The sequence below is a fragment of the Hemicordylus capensis genome, chromosome 4 (assembly GCF_027244095.1).
Source record: "Hemicordylus capensis ecotype Gifberg chromosome 4, rHemCap1.1.pri, whole genome shotgun sequence".
NCBI classification, from domain to species: Eukaryota; Metazoa; Chordata; class Lepidosauria; order Squamata; family Cordylidae; genus Hemicordylus; species Hemicordylus capensis.
Genome location: NC_069660.1, coordinates 275,324,743 through 275,340,298, shown reverse-complemented (window position 1 = coordinate 275,340,298; position 15,556 = coordinate 275,324,743). Strand labels below are relative to the sequence as shown.

Sequence of the window (15,556 nt, the reverse complement as noted above, 5' to 3'; positions counted from 1 at the left end):
GCTAATAAATACCTGCACTGGCCATTTGCGGGCTTCAAATGTGACCATCCTGTGGGGGTGGGGGGCGCTGCCAGATGTGCTCGGTTCTCCCCCCCACCCCCCAGCCTGAACCTCAAATAAAACCTCTGTCTCAGAGAAGAAAAATTTGCAACACTGGCCCGCCAGAAACTTTAGGAGAGCGTCGCCGCTCAGTTCTCCAAATGGCACGTACAACACACACGACTTGAGCAGACCTCAAGGAGAAGCGGAGCATGCAAGCGGGCGGAAGGGGAGCCGGCTGCTGCTGCTGCTGCCGCCATGCAAGGGAAGCGGCTGGCCTGGCTGCGGGCCAGAGACGGGCAGAAAGGCGCACCCGCCACCGCAGTGCGCGAGAAGGGTGCCTGCTGCTGCTGCTGCTGCTGCTTGTGCTCCGCTTCCCACTACCCTCGTCCCCGGCCTGCCTCCTCCCTCGTCGTTTAATGCCGCCGCAAGCAGCGCCTGTGGTGTAAAGCCCTTAGTGCTTGGCGCTCATGCGCACTGTCGGCGATGCTCGCGCGCGGCTCTCTCCCCAGCTCTGCTTCTGCTCCTCCTCTTGCTGCTGCTGCTGCTGCTGTCGTTCTTTTCGCTCCTGCGTGAGGGGCTCCAGAGCAGGCTGCTCGCGCTCTGCCTGCCTCCCGTGCCCAGCGCCTCTCCTGCCGTTGGGAAGCTCGATTCCCCCCCCCCCCTCTTTTTCTTTTCCCCGTTTGCTTGCAACGTGCTATATCGTTTCCTCCTTTCTCCTCTGCCTTCCTCACTCGCGAAGCGAGACGGAGAAAGGAGAGGGGAGGGGGGCGCATTGGGCTCAGCGCTTGCCGGGACCGGCTCCGTTTGGACTCAGCGGCTGAGAAAGCTGCTTTGGAGCGCGGGGTCCGCAGCCTTAGCGCTGCAGTACCAGCCGCCGCCGCTGGGGCATGGCGCCTTAGGAGCAAGACAGAGTCGCTTGCCCTGCGGGGAAGGAAATCTCTTCTACCGCCCGAGCAGCTGATGGGGTTGTGTTGATCTCTGGTAAGTTGAGAAGTGTTGGCAGGGTTTGATTTGCAAAACGAGAGATGCCAAGGGAGAAATCTTCCTGGAAATCCAGCGAGGTGTATTGGGGAAATGCTTGTAGATATTCTGTAGCGAGAGCAATGCACTCTGCGGATGCTCAGGGTCTCTTCTGCTTGAAAGCTCCTGGACCAGCTAATTCACACGGCGATGGAATAAATGTTGTTCCTATCTGAAATTATAGTCTGCAGTTTGGAGGATAGCCGGGAGAGGTCTGTTACTTTAAATGGTGAGCTCTTAAATGGAAGAGCAAACAGCTCCAGTGAGTCCTGGCGTCTTGCCTTCTTAAGGCAGGTTCATGGCATGTGACGAACAATCATTTGCCTTGCGGGGTTTGGAGAGTAAATAACCTGGGAATAAAAGGCAGGTGAGTGAAATCCCTATTTAGTTCATAGCCAAGTAATCTCATTGAGACTTGAGGTTGTGTGAGAATTGAGGTTGTATGAGAATGTTTCTGAAATCATGGATTTAGGTTTGCATCTGAAAGGCTGACAGTTACTCCTGAACAAGTATGCCTAAAATCAAACTGCATGCAGTTTGATCCTAGGCATGCTTATTCAGAAGTAACTGTTTTCCTACTGTATTCAGAAATAACTCCAACTGTATTCAGTGAGGCTTATGAAAGTGAATAGGAGTGCAACATTGCTTAGAACCAAGATCCATTGACATAGCGGCAATCACTTCAAGCAGATGTATTTAAGACTGTGGTGCAAGTTAACTGACATCATCTTGAATTTGTGGTGGCAGTTCGCAAGCCTGTGAGATGTGTAATGGATCTAGTTTTAAATTCCTGCTCAGCTATAAAGCTCCTTGGGTGGTCTATGGCAAATCCTATCCCTCAGCTTTACTTAAACTAAGAGAGAGGAGCAATGAGATAAGATTTGTTAGAACACTTGAGACATGGAGATAGTGCTTTAAGATTCAGTCTGTTGCTTTGCAGAAAGGGAGGGGGGTATTGAGGAGGGAGCAGCATGGTTGAGAGAGGCACACCTGGCATAATATTTGCAGACACTAGTTAAAGGTTGCCAAGCATAAACTGCTTCATCTCAATTTTTGTTTCTTTTAATGTGCCAGTGAATTTTGTAGGGTTATTTGGAATATGGATTTCAGCTTTAGGCTTTGAAATGAAACACACTATTATTATTATTATTATTATTAGGCGAGGGTGGATACCTACAAATGCCTGTAACATTATTGTGACTGGATTGGACTGCCAGTTGATTGACAGCTGTATGTGTTATAGTCTCCAAGATACTCATGTGCATTCCAGTGATTCAGTGTAAATACTTTTGAATGGTTTGTAGATGGCAGTATAAGGAATCGGGATTCATAGTATAATTTTGAACAGAAAGGATATTATGGTGTGGAAGATTGTAGCAGGTGAGGAAAACCCCTGCGTACAACTAGTAGATAGAAAGGGGAAGAGAAAGATAGAGCGTGTGTGTGTACATGCAACTCATATAATTTACTCTAGTATTAAAAAAACAGGGAAGATTCAGTTCCAGATTATGTGATTTCTGATTATGTGGCACCTCCTATATTGCTTCCAGTATGTATGACTTGGAGTAAAGGAGCTCTTCATGTCTGCATCTCCTCCACTCCAAATACCAGCACATTTACTTGAAGTAAATCAGATTAATTTTAGCTGAGTTTACTTCCAAGTAAGAATATTCAAGATTTTCACTTCATAGTCAGTCTTAATTAGTGTGCACACTTGAAGGTTTCCTTGAAATTTGTTGGTTTTACTCAGATTACTCTAGGACTGATTACCCTTCCTATGTAGATTTTGTATTAGTACTGCAGTTTGGAATTGCACCCACAAATCAATGGACTATGATGGGATTCTGTTAAACTCTTTAATTGCCGAGTTATCTGTGGTGGGCAGCAAGGTGACTTTTTAGTGTACTAAAGTTTATGATTTAGGTGTAAACTTTGTTGCTTGTTGTAACACCCAAGTGCAGAGACAATAGGACGGTGCCCTGAGCTGTCGTAGTTCTAAATGAAAACCACATTTGCTAAATTTAGTTCCTGTCACAGAGCACATAAACTATAAAATGTGCTTTGGACAGCAGCTGGTAACCTATAACAATAGAGTAGTTTGTAAGCTACTGCTTATATTGTCCAGAAGCCACCTAATGAGTGGCTTCTCCTCTAATACTTGAGGAGAAACTATGTAGTACACCACTCTGGGCTCCTTGGAGGAAGAGCGGGATATAAATGTAATAAATAAATAAATAAATAAATAATGGCACAGAAGAGAAGTAACTTGCCTAGGGAGCAAGAGGTTGCCGGATTGAATCCCTGCAAACACCTATATCAGGCAGCAGCAATATAGAAAGACACTGAAAGGCATGATCTCATACTGCGTGGGAGAAGGCAATAGTAAACCCCTCCTGCATTCTACCAAAGACAACCACATGGCTCTGTGGTCGCCAGGAGTTGACACCAACTCGACGGCACAACTTTACCTTTATCTTTTTATACTGTCCACCTCTTTTCACAAACAGTTACAGCAGAAGTGTTTGTTCATTCTGACTGATGTTTGGAAATCTAGGAACATAGGAAGCTGCCATATACCGAGTCAGACCAGTGGTCCACCTAGCTCAGTATTGTACACAGACTAACAGCGGTTTCTCCAAGGTTTTAGGTAGGAGTCTCTCTCAGTCCTATTTGGAGATGCCAGGGAGGGAACCTAGGACCTTCTGCATGGGTCCAGGGTAGACCCTGCTTAGCAAAAAGGAGGAGGAAAATTCATGTTTGCTACTACAAGACCAGCTCTGTGTGAGGGGAGGGAGGATGGAGTGGTCTTTTAATCTTCCTAAAGCAATACAAAGCATTAACTGTGGCCATCTGCAGACACAGTGTTCAGCCGTTGTTTGTTTTCTTTAAGTGCAGTAGTGTTTAATGTCTAAATTCCTAAACTATAGTTAAAGGTTGGTTGCAAACTAGGATGTCATATCATGGTTTGAAATAGATTTGCAATCTGCAAAAAAAGAAGAAGAAAAAAAGCATGGTTTGAGGTATACTGCTTATACTGTTAAGCAGTATACCTGTACCAAGCAAATGATTGTTAAGACAGTTTCTCCACCTTTCTAGCCCTGCTTGCAAGATGACAAACAGATTGTACTGGTATTTCCCTAAATGCACGCATACACCAGGATAAAGTTTATCTTAGCATGGTCCCCTATGGCTTCACTGTAGGTTTGGACTCTTAACCAAGATTGGCAAGAAATCATAGAGCTAACCAAGGTTGGCTGTGTTCTGCTGGTACCACACTGATTAGAAGCTAACGTTGGCCTATATTGAACGTCCTTCATCCCAGCACATACATGTACTCATAGGGGCTTCCCCTTACAGCCACATCCTTTTGCATCTTGAAGCCAGCATGGTGTAGTGGTTAGAGTGCTGGACTAGGACCGGGGAGACCCGAGTTCAAATCCCCATTCAGCCATGAAACTAGCTGGGTGACTCTGGGCCAGTCACTTCTCTCTCAGCCTAACCTACATCACAGGGCTGTTGTGAAAGAGAAACTCAAATATGTAGTATACTGCTCTGGGCTCCTTGGAGGAAGAGTGGGATATAAATGTAAATCATCACCATCATCATCATCATCATCTCAGGTTGATGGACCTGCCCCGAAGCAGTAACCCACAAGCAGCTGCTCTGGGAGGAAATGGTGCCCCTCTTCCACCATGCTCAAGTAGAAACATTTTGTGCTCATGCACTGAAGAGTATGTGTGTGGATTCTATTCCTAGTAAATGCTTTCCTTATTATTTCAGGGGCAAACTCATAAGAAATCATGAAATGCAACAGAAATGTTCATGCTTTCAAGCTGCACAAAACAAATAGGACTAATTATCTCTATGCACAGTCAGTGATTTATAAGTAAGTGGCTGAACTATAATGCTTTGCATACTAGAGCTCTTTAACCTTACATTCTGATCTGTCATCCAAAGATTTGGCTTTAAGCAGAGTAATATGTCATCAGTAGTGCTGAATACTCAAGCTGATTAAATTTGTAAAAGGAGTGGGCTTTCAGTTAAAACTAGACAGCTGAACAACAAGTGCAGGAAAGTACAAGGGGCAGTTTTAGCGATTCAGATACAAAATTTACTTCTATGTGTAATGCTATAGTATAGCTGAAATATTTTGGATCCAAATTTTTCTGTCTGTCTTAGTAATTCATCTTAACTGTTTAGAATGTTACAAAAGTAAATACTGTTTGCTTTTTCTGCTCATTTCACAGAAAAATTCTGGTGAGTACATCTTAATTTTATACTGAAGTGCCATCAGGATAAGAGCCTTAGGGGCAGTTCAGACATGCTGATATCATCCTCCCTGGGAATTTTTCATGGGAACTGTACTGCATTTGTATTGGCTAATATGTATTTTGATAATCCTGAACATTGTTTTTGATCTCTTTTGTGGTTGAATATACCTTCCAAACAAGTATGCTTAAGATTAGGGCAATGTTGTATTGCTGCAATGTTCTAGCAATAACTGCAACGTTTTAAAAGAACGCTGGTGCATCTCCAGGGCATTTTTCACCCAGTGCTTTTAGCTTGTATCACCTCCGGGATGAAGGGTGTGCATTCGCATATCAGCCAGACTTACCCTGAAGTTCCTATGAGCTATCAGGAAGCACTTCACACGTGATTCAGGTTTTTCATTGCACATAAAGTGTAGCCCGATTTATATCCAGGGTAAAAAAAATCCACTTTTTGTGTCTGCTTTTAGGGCAGCCTCGAACTCACGATAAAGCCTGCTGTGTGAAAAATGCCCAGGTAGGGCTGAGAGAGACTCCTACCTGTAACCTTGGAGAAGCTGCTGCCAGTGTGTGTAGACAGTACTGAGCTAGATGGACCAATGGTCTGACTCAGTATAAGGCAGCTTCTTGTGTTCATACGTTAGGAACATAGGAAGCTGCCATATACTGAGTCAGACCATTGGTCTATCTAGCTCAGTATTGTCTATACAGACTTTTATAGGCTTCTCCAAGGTTGCAGGAAGGAATATCTCTCAGCCCTATCTTGGAAACCCACTCACATTTCTTAAAAGGGTGTGTGGTAGCCAAAAGAGTGTGGCAGGGAGTAAGCAAGCTGTTAGAGTGGCCTGATTTGGAAAAACAGACTTGGGAAGAACTAACCTCGGGTTTGAGCGATAGAAGCTCTTTTCGAGGTCCCAGAAAGAAACCTTCAAGGAAACGGGACGGAACGGGTGCCATCATACTAGGGAATTGGAACGTTCCCCTTCTCGTAGTCAGGTTAGTAAACCTGTATGTCATTTATGCAATGCTCCTGCATAGGAATAGGGAGGGAAGACGTGAACAAGAGGTTCATGCAGATGAGACAGTAAATCTCTTCTGGAAAAGTTTGTATGGTTATGTGCAAAAAGGCAAGAGTATCTCTTCCAAACAGCAATGGGACAAATTATGGAAATAGACATTGGACGTAACCCACCCCCCCCCCCCCCCCCGATTACCTGATGTGCCTTGTAATCCCCCACCCCCGAGTTACAGTACTACCTGCATATACTTCATAACCTTGTGGGTTTCCAAATCCTTGTGTGTAAATCTTTGTAGATATATCATGTACAAACAAACACTTTGTATATAATTGTGCTTTGGCAATGTACTGTATGCTTTGGTAGTTTGTTGGTTCAATAAAAAAATCTTGTCCTATAAAAAATAAATAAATAAAATCTTGTCCTATCTTGGAAATGCTGCCAGGGAGGGAACTTGAAACCTTCTGCTCTTCCCAGAGCGGCTCCATACCCTAAGGGAAATATCTTACAGTGCTCATACTTCTAGTCTCCCATTCATATGCAACCAGGCCAGATCCTGCTTGGCTAAGGGGACAAGTCATGCTTGCTACCACAAGATCAGCTCTCCTCTCCTAACAATTATACATTCCTATAATTAAGAACCAATTTTGCTGTGTACCAAATTCCTTTGGAGAATTCTGGATGTCCTTACATGAGTGACTATTTTCAGTCTATGGTGGTGCTAGAAAAGGCAAGGGAGAACAAGTGCCCTCTGAGAAATGGCTCACCCCCCTCCCATTGCTGGACCCCTGCTGTAACTTAAAGGAAAGGCACTTTATACAAACAGTGCTTTGCATTATTATCATCAATCAATACGTATAAAGAACATCAATATATATAAAGAGCATTCCCTTTGGGTTCACTTCCATTTTATGTTTAGGATTGGAGTGTTAATGTGAAGCAAAATACAGAAAATCTTATTTACAAACCTGAAAATAAGGGAGCAAATGAGATCATTAATTTTGGTCACTTTCAGCCCCCATCCTAGTCAGTTACACTGAAAATCTAAGATTTAAGTTTTCCTCCTACCAGTGTGCAGCCTGCTCTTGAGTATGATAGATCTTGTACTGATTTGGGCCAAATTAGTCTCTGGAACTGCTTGCATGGGTAAAAAGCTAGAAGGGTGATTTTTAATCCTTAAAATCCACATAAACGAGTTTCTCTAATTCCTTTTGTAAAAATATCATTTAATGAAAAATTAATCTGCTGTCTAGTTCTTAATGCATCTTAAAGCCCAGAGCTCTGCATAAATCTAATTGCAAGGAGTTTTAATGACAGTATTGGGAGGGGGTAGAAAGGGTTAGTTCATGCATCAGTTTCGCAAGGACTCCACTAAGTAACTTAAGCACCACAGTTAACTAGCCATTAAAATGATTTTAATTTTGTAGACGGCACCATCTGGAGTCTGCTTTTTAGAAAGAAAACACTTGATAATCTAAAGCAGAAATTGTTAAAAGAGTGATGGCTTTGTTTTGTCCCAATAAAGAACTTCCTTTGAATCATTTTTATTGGTCCTAGGTTAGGCGTTTACACAATTCACATATAAAATGTTAAGTAAGCCTAGATATCTGAATTATAGGAATATTGCAAATAAAACATTTTTATCTGAATTCATTGATTAAAAGTGGCAAAGAGCAGCATATTTAGGCCACATGGGAAAAGATAAATAAAATAGCTGGTACCTCAGTTGTATATTTCAGTAATCTTGCTGTTACTAAGCAGTGCCCCCCCCTTTAATTAATTAATTTATAATATTTCTATGTCACCCAAAACATGCGTCTCTGGGCAGTTTTGGGGGAATTTACCTTTTTTCTGAGCCCAAGCAAAACTGCTGCATGAACTAAAACTTGTGTTTTCAGGGTCATATGGCAAGCTAGTATTATAAGTGGGGGTATTATGCTTTGATCGTGGAAAGTAAGATACCACACCCAGTGTTCTTGCATTGTAGATAAAGCAAGCAGAGGTCCTGAATAATAGAAGGGTTCCAGTGGACCAGCTAACTGTACCCTAATGCAATTGGAACAACTCCTAGTTACTAATTGAATCTACTAGAGCCTTTCCCTTGTAATGCTCACTTCTTCTACTAGAGCCTTCCCATGTAATGCTCACTTTCATTTTTTTCTACACGTGGCTAGGCTACATCAGTTTCTGCTTCGCCCTCATTTCTTAGATCACACTTTGATCTTACTAGTTCAAACAATACTCCTGGTTTTTGTATTGTGTTTTGTAAAATAAACATTTCTGTATTTGGAAAAGCCCTTGTATCGTGACTCGATTTGCCCCCGGGGTACACTAAAGTGATGTTTTGCCTGCTGGTTTGGTTTTAGTCATGGGTGTGTGTCAAAGGAGCAAGGGAAGCTGCCTTATACCAAGTTAGGCCATTTTTCTATCTAGTTCAATATTGTCTATACCAGGGGTTCCCAGCCTTGTCACCAAATTTTGTTGGACTACAACTCCCATCATCTCCAGCCATTGTGGGCCTTTGACCATTGTGGCTGGGTATGATGGAAGTTGTAGTTCAATAACATCTGAGGAACCAAGGTTCGGAACCCCTGGTTTACACTGACTGGTAGTGGCTTCTTCAAGGTTTCAAGCAGAAGTCTTTTACAGTCTTGCCTAGAGATGCCAGATATTGAACCTGGGGCCTTTTGCATGCAAAGCAGATGCTCCATCACTGAGCTACGTGACAGAGAGTAGGGTTGGCTACAGAAGGGGAAGGATTTCCTGAGCTTTGAATAGTTCATTTGGCTTCACAATGAAAGTCCCTCACCCCCAGGAAAATCTGAGTTGGTGCTCGAAGCATGAAGACACAACTGGTACCACCAGATGCTTATCTAGGGAAAATAGGGCCTAGGGTAAGCACTGAAATTGCGCCCCCTGTCCAAAAATCTGACACCCATCTTTCAGATAACTTTACCATAATATCAGCTCAAAAATACAAGTCAAGCTTGTTAATCTTTTAATCTTTCAAAAACTATTTATCAGTGGACGCAGCCAGACCAAAAAATGCTGGAAAACTACAAATTTCAGTATGCTGGGGCTCATGAAATACCCAAATACTATGTGGAGGTGAACTTGGAAAACTAAACAGAAGTGCCTGTCTAATTCTCTACTATGAATTGTAGCATCGCTATTACATACGTTTTAAAAATAAATGGATAATTTGGCTTTTCCCAGATACTCTGAAAATAATTAAAGGGTATGCAGAGTAAACTGTGTCACTGCTTGGAATATATTCTAGTATTTAAAAAAGACAGTTAAAATGAGAGAAAGAGAGCAAGAAACTCCCAGTGGCCTAATACTAAGGATTTCACACTGATTCAAAGACAAACTCACCATTAATAGCCATATTATTAAGACATCACATTTAACTCACTTATCACAAGAAACAAAGTAAGAGCAAATGAATACAATCCTAGCTCATAAGCTTCCGTTCAGTATTCACAAGCCCTGATTCTCTGTACATAGTGCCAAACTGAATATGTGTACAGTGACATATTATATTAAAATTTTAAAAATATTTTTTCACCTGTAGCCCCTTTGGGGGGCTTCCTAGACGCTGTGTGTATGTGGGTGTCTGCAAAGGTCCCCCCTCCCCCCGCCGGCCTCTTAATTCACCATCGCAGCCCGTCTCGGGCTGATTTTTGGGCCTGTTTGGGCCTGCAAAGATCAGCATGGTGGCCATTTTGGAGGCTGCCACGCATGCTCAGATGGCCTCTGCAAGGCCTGGCAAGGCCTAGGGCCACGCAGGGACCATTTGAGCATGTGCAGTGGCCATTAAAAAATAAAATAAAATAAAATAAAATAAAATTTTATATATATATATATATATATATATATATATATATATATATATATATATATATATTAATGGCCACTGAAAACAATATGGCCACCGCCCATGCTCAAATGGCCTCTATGAGGCCTGGCATTGCCTAGGGCCTCACAGAGGCCATTTGAGCATGCATGGTGGCCATTTTGTTTTCGGTGACCTTTAAAAAGATTTTCATTTTAAAAAATGGCACCCCCCCCTTCAAGTGGCACCCAGGGCACGTGCCCTGCCTGCCCCTTCCTAGCTACGCCAATGGGTACCACACATTTTTAAGGAATTTGGGTCCAAATACAGTAATAAATATTTAAAGAAAGTAAGTTTAGCATTGCAGCTGAAGAGAAGTTCTTGTGTTCTTAAAGTGGCTTGCAAATACTGTGGCTATTATTAAAACAAGGCATTTTACTGTGTGCTCTGTGTATGTGGCAACATATTATACAAAATGCAATTGCTGCATCAAGTGTATATCCTTTTTTAGATAGTACTGTATGTTGAACTGAGAAGTCCTTGGGGGAAAATAACATATAGCAGGGTCTGGTAGAAGATGGATTGTGATATGATGTTAAAACAAGGGTTTTTGAGTCCCATTTGTTTAAAAATGGTAAAGATGCATTTTTAGTATCTAAATACAGTGCTGAAATGAAGCAAGTTTTAGGGAAAACCAGGAATGGATTTTTGTGTCAAAGGGCTGTGAGCTCAGTTTTGTTACTGAAAACAAATTGCTGGTGTGAGTGTGTGCTCAGAGTTCTTGTACATTAATTCTAAGTTTGCATGTGTGCTTTCTGAGCAACAGTTGGCAAAATGACCACAGTTTGTGGTCCTGAGTATTCTAAGTACAAATCAAAGTAGTTCTCGGCAAGTTGAAGTCTACTCACTCTTGATATGAAGGACTTGATTAAATGTGTTATGTGCACCTTGCAAAAACTACAATAAAGTGCCTTTTTAAAAATATGAGAAAAGGGACTTGTTTCTTTTAAGTGTACAGACACTTAAAATATAATGAACAAAAGCTGCTCTGAGTCCAGAGAGTTCTCGGTGAGACCTCATGTACTTCACTGTCGGAATATTTGAGTCCCTGTAAAACTCACAAGCTAGTTTAAGTGGCGCAGAGGAGAAATGCCTGACTAACGAGCAGAAGGTTGCCGGTTCAAATCCTCGCTGGTACTATATCAGTTAGCAGTGATATAGGAAGATGCCGAAAGGCATCATCTCATACTGCGTGGGAAGAGGCAATAGTAAACCCCTCCTGCATTCTAACAAAGAAAACCACAGGGCTCTCTGTGTGCCAGGAGTTGAAATAGACTTGAAGCCACACTACCTTTAAAACTCACAAGCAAGATTAGCTGAACTAGATTTCACTTTATAATCCCTTAACAATAGCTGTCTTTACACCTCTTTTTCACGTAGTTTGGTGAAAATTTTACCCAGAATGGATCTTGGAGATCCACGGAAAGAAGTATAACTGATACAGTTCTTTATACACCTTTCTTACTTAACTCAGGTACTGGGTTAGATTCTCAAACCACATTACATTCTGACACGACATTGTAGTTTTTATTGCGCTTTGAACAGCCCAGAGCAAAAAAGCTGTGGCTTTTACCACTACTGCTACTAAGCTATATCTCACTTTTCAAAAACAAAAATTCTCAAACACAGAAAGATAATAAATAAGATTATTCCCTGTCTCAAAGGGCTCATAGTCTAAAAATGAACACAAGATAGATACTGTAATAGCCACTGGAGGGATGCTGTACGGGGGTTAAATAGGGCTAGTTGCTTTCCTGCTGCTTAATATAAAGAAAAACTCCACATTAAAATATGTCTCTTTATCCTGTTAGCAGAAGCAAACTATAATTATTCAGGAAAATGTCAAATTTCAAGTATATTTTTTTTAAAAAGAAACATAAGAGAATGTCCATCTAGTACGAACAAAGGTGAGCCACAATAACACTTTCCTATCCACTCAGCTACACTATATCAGTGTATCCAGTGGCCACATTTCCATATGCATTTGGGAGGTTTTTTATAGTAATACACAAACATGACAGCCCCTCTTTCAATTCATGGCCTATCAAGATTGTGCAGAAGATTCAGCTTTCAGACAAGTACTGACCTTGATTTCAACTGATTACTGTCTGTTTCAGTGGCTCATACTGTTAGAAAGAAACCTATAGGAAGGCCCAAAAGGCAGACTATGTATTACACACTGGAAGGAAAAACTATAATTAAGCTGCTTTTCATCCAATTTAGTGCAGACAGGTTTTACAAGAATATAAAGCTACTGATGAATTGGGATGCAAATTTTAGACTGCAATCCTATGCATATTTTCCTGAGAGTAAATATGATTGAACACAACAGAACTTTTTTGTTTGAGAAAAATCACCTAGGGTTTCAAGCTTGTATCAATTAATTGCATTGGTTGAAGTTTGCAGGCCAAATAATTTGTAGTACAAGGCAGTTCTTGACTCGTGAATTGGTTAAAATGCAGATATTTATATAAATCATTATTTCTAGTCCTAAAGTTAGGAGCTGCACAAATATCACATGTGCAGTCTTTGATTACAGAAAGGGCAGTGCAGATCTAGCATTGCCAATGAACCTTGCAAGTAGACAGCATGTATCTCTCCACCCCTTTTCTTCCCTCCTGGAGCATAAATTCCTATGCAGGGCCTAATTCCTATGCAGGGCCTAACAGCAGTTAGTCTGTGAAACAAATTTCTGATTCATAAGTGGAAATCCTCCTTTGATCCAGCCCCCTTCTTCCCTGCTGCCTGCATGTCTTATACAAATTATGATAAAACAAGTATTTTTAAGCCTGTTTTAATAAACGGGCTTCCATATTCCTAGTCAGACCATTGGTCAGTTTAGGTCAGGATTGCCTATGCTGACTCTCAGTGACTCTCTTGGGTTTTAGAGAGGGATCTTTCTCAGCTGTTAACATCTTCCTGGAAATGTAGGACTTCTCTGCATCCAGAGCATATGCTTTACCACTGAGCTACAGTCTCTCCCCAATAATGGGAAGGCTGCCATACAACAGGCCACCTTAGCAGATGATGCTGATTAGAAGTGTTTGTATACCATATGAGTTTAGTTTATTCATCTCTTGGTGCTGATGGACCCAGCGCGCTCTCACTGTGCCACTCTGTTATTAAACCTTGTGAAGTTCAAAAAGGTTTCTTGTACTCATCAACAGGAGTTCATTCATAGATATATTGAAAAATTCATATATTGTTGCTTTCTATGTGCCTGTCTCTTCTGATCCATCAGGGCAGCAGCTCTGAATGCTAATTTGTTTGGTTGTATATTTCAGTTGTCAACAGACTATTCTGTTTTCTGATCTACTGAAGAAAGCTGGTTATAAGAGCTATAAGAGACTTTTACAAGTCTGTAAGCATCAATTAATGCTATTTTTGCATACATTAGTTTGGAAATGGAAAGGTACTCATATTATGAGATCTTAAATTATGTATAGTCTATTATTTTGCGTCTGAAGAAGCATACAGGTTGCCTTGGGTGACTTGCCAGATAAGAAATAGAAAAGGCTTAGATCCTGATATTTTGTGTCTCTGACAAGTCAGAAGATAAGAATTCTAGCATCGAGGGCACTGACTTCATAGCAGTGCTGCAAAAACTGATGTAGGCTCTTCTGATATTCTGATAGTGCATGTGAAATTACACTTATGTATAGCGATACTTTAGCCTTTCAGTGTTTCCTTTTATGTAGATAAGCTTTCAAATCTCCGTTCTCAGTGTCAGCCAATGATAGCTAATAATATAATCTTGACTTCCTGGGATAAAGATATGAATGTGGCTTCAAAATCCATCTGTTGTATGTGACAGAGAAAGCAAAGATATCTGTAACAAAATATATAGGCTCTATTTGACAAGTTAGCTTAGCTGAAGTTTTTGCTTATAAGCAACTTGGCAACTTCAGTTGAAACGAAATCTGAATAAGTGTATGTACAGGTGGTCCTTGTTATCTCCGGGGATTCAGTTCTGTCCTTTTGTGGATAACGAAACTGAAGATAACAAGACATTGATTGAATAGGAATTGGGGGGTTAGGTTCCTGGAGGGCAAATGTCAGTAAAATCTCAAATCTGGCTCTGAATAGTTGGATCCCAGTCAATGCTCTGTCCACCACCCTATCTCTTATTACTGCATCTGCAGTAACTGCAGAATGTATGTGCTATATAGAATATAAGAGCATGCAGTTCCAAACCCTGCCAGCAAGAAAACTGTTTCCTGCTTCCTGCAAGGACAAGTTATACAATTTGTACTAAGAGGGAAGAGAAAGAAGTCCAGGTTTGATGGTGCGTGTTACAAATAGAAACAATGATTTTCCTCCAATTTGTTTTAAAAGTTAGTACTGTGTACAATATGTAGGGACATATTATTGGAAAATTAGGGTAGGTGTGGGTTCACTCAGACCTATAGCTGTGTCACTTTGTGGTAAAGTAGAGTGTGCTGTCGAGTCAGTGTCAAATCCTGGAGACCACAGAGCCCTGTGGTTGCCTTTGGTAGAATACAGGAGGGGTTTACCATTGCTTCCTCTTGCGAGTATGAGATTATGCCTTTCAGTATCTATATAATTAATTCTCTTAGCCGGTGTGTGTCCAGGATTTGGCGGCAGAACTCTCGCTTCATGCTGCAAGAGTTCCGGCGGAGTGAGGAGGAGAGGGGGAAGAAAGTGCCGGCGGTGGCCAGCTGGCCAAAGGGGGGGGGGAAGAAAAGTGGCGGTGGGAGGGCGAGAGAAAAGCGGCCGGCGGGTGGAGTGGGGGGAAAGAAAAGCGGTGGCGGGAGGGTGGAGAGAAAAGCCGCGGCAGGCGGACGGGAGGGAGAAAAAAACAGCGGCAGCGGGGCCCTTCTTGGCCGCCTGCCGCGGCTCTGTGTGGGGGGAGGAACAGGAGGGGAGGAGGGCTGGAGAGTGCGGGACCGGAGGGAAGAGGAAGAGAGGAGAGACGGGGCAGGAGGAAGTGGGTGAGGGGGAACAGCTGGCCCCAAAGCACCGCATAGATGTTCTGTGTGGGGTCGGCTAGTATTCCTGTATTGCTGCTGCCTGATATAGGTGTTTACAGTTGTTGTTTTTATGACAGCATTCCTTTTGACATAGGAAGCTGCCATATGCCGAGTCAGACCATTGGTCCATCTAGCTCAGTATTGTCTACACAGACTGGCAGCGGCTTCTCCAAGGTTGCAGGCAGAAGTCTCTCTCAGCCGTATCTTGGAGATGCCAGGGAGGGAACTTGGAACCTTCTGCTCTTCCCAGAGCAGCTCCATCCCCTAAGGGGAATCTCTTACAATGATCACACTTCTAGTCTCCCATTCCTATGCAACTAGGGC

The 15,556-nt window shown here is 42.2% G+C and overlaps 1 protein-coding gene across 7 annotated transcripts in view; it reads left to right on the top strand.

Moving 5' to 3' along the window:
• Positions 1–278: 278 nt before the first annotated feature.
• Positions 279–15,556, top strand: part of PAG1 (phosphoprotein membrane anchor with glycosphingolipid microdomains 1) — a 179,845-nt gene continuing 164,567 nt past the window's right edge. For 4 of the 7 annotated variants that reach the window (XM_053248295.1, XM_053248282.1, XM_053248287.1 and 1 more), the window contains exon 1: positions 279–1,023. The gene's annotated coding sequence lies outside the window, so the exon portion shown is untranslated. Of the gene's footprint in view, positions 1,024–1,134; positions 1,430–15,556 lie in introns of those variants that run through there. The other 3 variants (XM_053248290.1, XM_053248291.1, XM_053248285.1) reach the window with 1 other exon arrangement.